Below are 4,547 nucleotides of genomic sequence, written 5' to 3' on the forward strand. Positions count from 1 at the left end.
GTTTAAAGGAAGTACTTTCGGGTAATGTGTCCTTGGCCATTGCTATTGGTTGTAAATGTTTCTTGTAATTATTGAAGGAAACAAGCTTAGTCTTGGCAGCATTGAATGTGACCATCCATTTTTGTCCCGATTCCACTACAGATTGGAGGTCATCCTCTAGTGTTCCTGCCATTTCCTTAGATATGTCTTCATTTGTTTTCTCCCCGTGCCTGTTATAGGGAGGGGTGTCATCAGCAAATATACTCATCTCCAAAACAATTTTATCAAGGAGGTAATTTATGAATATCAGGAATAATAAAGGTCCAAGAATAGACCCCTGAGGTACTCCCGCATTTATATCATATTGTTTAGATGTACGACCGTTGAAGAAAACTTGGATTTTTCTCTTACTTAAGAAGGATTTGATTACATTATGTATTCTTCCAGTGATACCATATGACCTAATTTTCCTTAGAAACCATTGTGCCATACTCTGTCAAAAGCCTTAGATATATCGAGGGCTACTGCTCTACCCTCCCCTGTTTTGTCCTGTGCACGATATATACGTTCATAGATTACACTTAAGATATCTGCTGTTGAGCGGGCTTACCTAAATCCATATTGTTTTTAAGTCATTATCGGCAACGAACAGTTTTCATTTCTTAAAATGCTTCTTCAAATTTTAAAATACAAAATATTTTTTAAAATATAAGTTGTTCGCTTCTTTTATACAACGTTCAATGCCAGCACCAAAGGTCCCAATCCAGATAACTAATTCTCAGGAGAGAATTAATGACGAAAAAAATCCTACCACTAATTACGCCGAGAATTCGAAGAGAAGACCCGTAAAACAGCAGTAGCAAAAGATATTTATTTAAAAAGGATATGCCTATAGTTTAGAGAAAGTTGCCATGTCAGGACGTAACAATCCTGCCAGAGACGTTCCCATAACTTGTACAAATAAAGTGACACTCCTAAGCGATAATAGCACACATAATTTAAGTTTTCATTTTTTCTTCGTACGAAAAAATATTATATGGGCAACTCACGTAATGTCGTCAGCTAGAAAATATTTACTCATTTCTAAATAAATCTTACCAGTATTTCATACTTAATATTAATAGTAGTTGTGGAGTTTACGGACGCTGCTATACTTTAATAGGATTTTCAAGTTAAATGCAATTCCTACGGTATATTTTATTTATTATATTGTAAAATAAATGTACAAAATACTTAACATGTTAAAAACAGGATTCGAAATTATTACCTTGTTATTTCAACACGGTCGAAATGTAAGTTCATAAAACAATGCCGCGAGAACGGAAATTCTACAACGAAAATTACATTTAATTTTATTGGAAAAGAGCTACATGAATGGAAACACTTAATGCTTTTAAAAACAAGGCTGATAGCCATTAGTCGCGTGCTCTCATGTAATGAATAAATGCGTGAATGTAGGATTGACATTAAATTTTTAAAGAAAAACTAAAATGACCGAAAAATGGGCTGAAATGACTTAAACAAATAAAAAGTAAATGACTTAGAATTATTTAATGAACTTAAGGATGAATTGAATGACCTTAAGAATGACTTGAATGCTTAAAAATAACTGGAATCCTTCAAAAACAACTTGAATGATCTGGAGAATGACTTGAATGGCTTTCAGACTGACTGGTTGTAAAGTGGGTGATGATTTTACATTAAATTAAAACAGAAAAGTGATCCTCCATTTTATATCACAAAGTTACAAACATAAGTACAGCATGTAGTAAGACAGATACTACACTTTGATCTTGGCCAAAAGGCCAAGAAAAGGGTATTTATTTGCTCCCCCACCGAGCAAATTAGACACTAGGCCGATTTTTAATGTGAGGAGTGAAGGGGAAATGAGGATCAAGTCCCCGGGGAGTAGGGGAGCTGGATAGTGATAATTGGTATGAAAGGTTGCCCCTACATATGTGGGGTTTGTATTTATTTGTTTCCCCACTGAGCAAATTAGGCCGTTTTTTAATGTGGAGAGATTGGGGAAATGGGGACCAGCTCTCCGTGGAGTAGGAGAGCTGGATAGTGACAATTGGTATGGAGGGTTTCCCCTACATTGTCCAAGGTCTTATATGTGGGGGCAACCCCACATATGGTCTTTGCTTGCAGTATCTGCCGGAAGAGATACTACACTTTGATCTTGGCCAAAAGACCAAGAAAAGAGTATTTATTAGCTACCCCACCGAGCAAATTAGGCACAGGGCCGATTTTTAATGTGAGGAGCGAAGGGGAAATGGAGACCAACTCCCCGGGGAGTAGAGGAGCCGGATAGTGACAATTGGTATGAAGGGTTGCCCCTACTTTGACCAAGGTCTTATATGTGGGGTTGTCCCCCATGTATGGTCTTTGCTTCAGTATCAGCCGGAACAGATATATTTATTTGCTTCCCCACTGAGCAAATAAGGCACGAGGCCGATTTTTAATGTTGAGAGAGAGGGAGGGGGGGAGATAACCAGCTCCCAGTTGGTGGGATATGGGAGCGGGAGAGGGACAATTGGCATGAAGGGTTGCCCCTACATTGATCAAGGTCTTATATGTGGGTTTGGTATTTATTTGCTCCCCCACCGAGCAAATTAGGCACGAGGCCGATTTTTAATGTGAGGAGTGAAGGGGAAAAATGGAGACCCACTGACAGACCGACCGACCGACCGACCGATCGACGGACCGACGAAGTGACTTATAGAGTCACTTGCACGCGACTAAATATTGAATTTAACTTGAAAACGTGGTGCTTTTGCCAAATAGGCATCCAAAGATTTGCATGCGTAACGCAAGCAGTTCCGACTACGAACGGATATAGCCGAATCCAGTTCCGCTGTTTCGAATTTCAGTGAAATATAAATTAAAAAAAGGCACTTGCTTTTGTCTAATCAGACAACTTTATTGAAATAAAATGTTCGTTTTTCAACAGTAATTCGACCAGCAATTCTTATCTTATAATTGTGGATAGCAGACGACATATTTTTTTCAATTAGAAAAGCATACAATAAAGTCAAATAAATTTTATCAAGTTACACAGGCGGGGTTACATTTTTACAAAGAGGTAACTTTTTTATCAAGATCCGGAAGCCACTTGTGGATAATATTTAATATGTGCACAGTAATCAATTGGACAATAGCGTTGTAATCGTTACTAGTGGAAATTTGGTAAAATGTAAATATTTAAGGGACGGTTCAACAAGAACTTATTTATGTTAGACTTGTATTGTAGTCAGCTGGAAAGCAGACCAGTGGAACCAAGTTTCACAGGCGGGAATTCTAGTAAAGAAGTTTTGTTCATGGCATCCATGTTTAAGTTTGGACACAGATAGAGATAGATAGAGAGCTGGGGAAATCGTTGGCAGTGGTTTTATGAACGAAATATCTATGGGAAAACTAAAAAATATATAAATAAAAAAGGCACTTGTTTTTGTCTAACCAGACAACTTTATTAAAAGAAAATGATCAATTTTCAACCGTGACAATTTTCATTTTGAAATTGTGGATAACAGACGACATCTGTCTTCAATTGGAAACAACATACAATGAAGCAAAATTAACTTAATCCTGTTCAATTGACCACCATAGATCAGTATACACAAGTTGAGTTACGTGTACGAGGTATCTACGAGAAAACTGGTTTCGGATGGTTAGTGATTAACAACTATGCTGTTTGTGATAATATTAACAATAGGTAACACTTGCTCAAAATGAAAGAAAAAATCTGAGGATTTCCTTTTAATATTGTGGGGTCTGCGTTCGCACCCAATCGTTTAATGTTGGGCATGGAATTTTTTTAGTTAATCTATTCTATCGGGCAACGCCAGGTTACGGGTAAGCTAGTATAATGTATCACAGCAAATTTCCAAAAGCAAAACTTAAGCTCAATGTGTGGGTGTATACATATATAAGAATGTGTATGTGTGATTGTAAGTAGTTCTTCAATGTATGTATGTGTAATTTCCTGATGTCCTGTCATGGGATCAACATTGCTGAAACAAGTTTAAGTCTTCTTTACTTATAACCTTAACTTAAGCTCATTTCATTTCATTATGTATGTTCATACTTTTTATACGTAACAGATCAGCGACTTAATTAGCCGGAAAATGAGTCGCGATTATAATGACAACCGCCGTAGAATTCATTAACAAAATGTCGGTCAGCTAATCTAGATATACCGAGGGGCAATGTGGAAAAAAACGTACTTTATCAGTCCTGATATGAGAGACACGTGTGACATATGTTACTAATTCTTAAAAACGTTTTCTAAAATGGTATATACTTTAGCAAAATCATGTTGGTATGCCGATTCTTCCTATTTACAATGTCTCCCCACGGGACAGAGTTAGACACCAGGGTCGTTTTTTAACGTGGAGAAAAGAAACAAAAATTTAAAATTGTCTCAGTCGTGAAGGACTTCTCCTCCACTGAGAGAGAACAAAAAAATGAAGTGCAGCATCTGACGAACACTGTGATTTCGGCCCAAGACGTTAATTCGTTCACAGTGGAACGATAAAATTGTCGCCATAGACATGATTCCATTTCCG

The 4,547-nt window shown here is 37.2% G+C and overlaps 1 pseudogene; it reads right to left on the reverse strand.

Moving 5' to 3' along the window:
• Positions 1-1,648: 1,648 nt before the first annotated feature.
• Positions 1,649-1,797, reverse strand: LOC145292577 (U2 spliceosomal RNA; annotated as a pseudogene).
• Positions 1,798-4,547: the final 2,750 nt, after the last annotated feature.

Source organism: Euprymna scolopes, chromosome 13 (assembly GCF_053919585.1).
Source record: "Euprymna scolopes isolate OS-2025 chromosome 13, ASM5391958v1, whole genome shotgun sequence".
NCBI classification, from domain to species: domain Eukaryota; kingdom Metazoa; phylum Mollusca; class Cephalopoda; order Sepiida; family Sepiolidae; genus Euprymna; species Euprymna scolopes.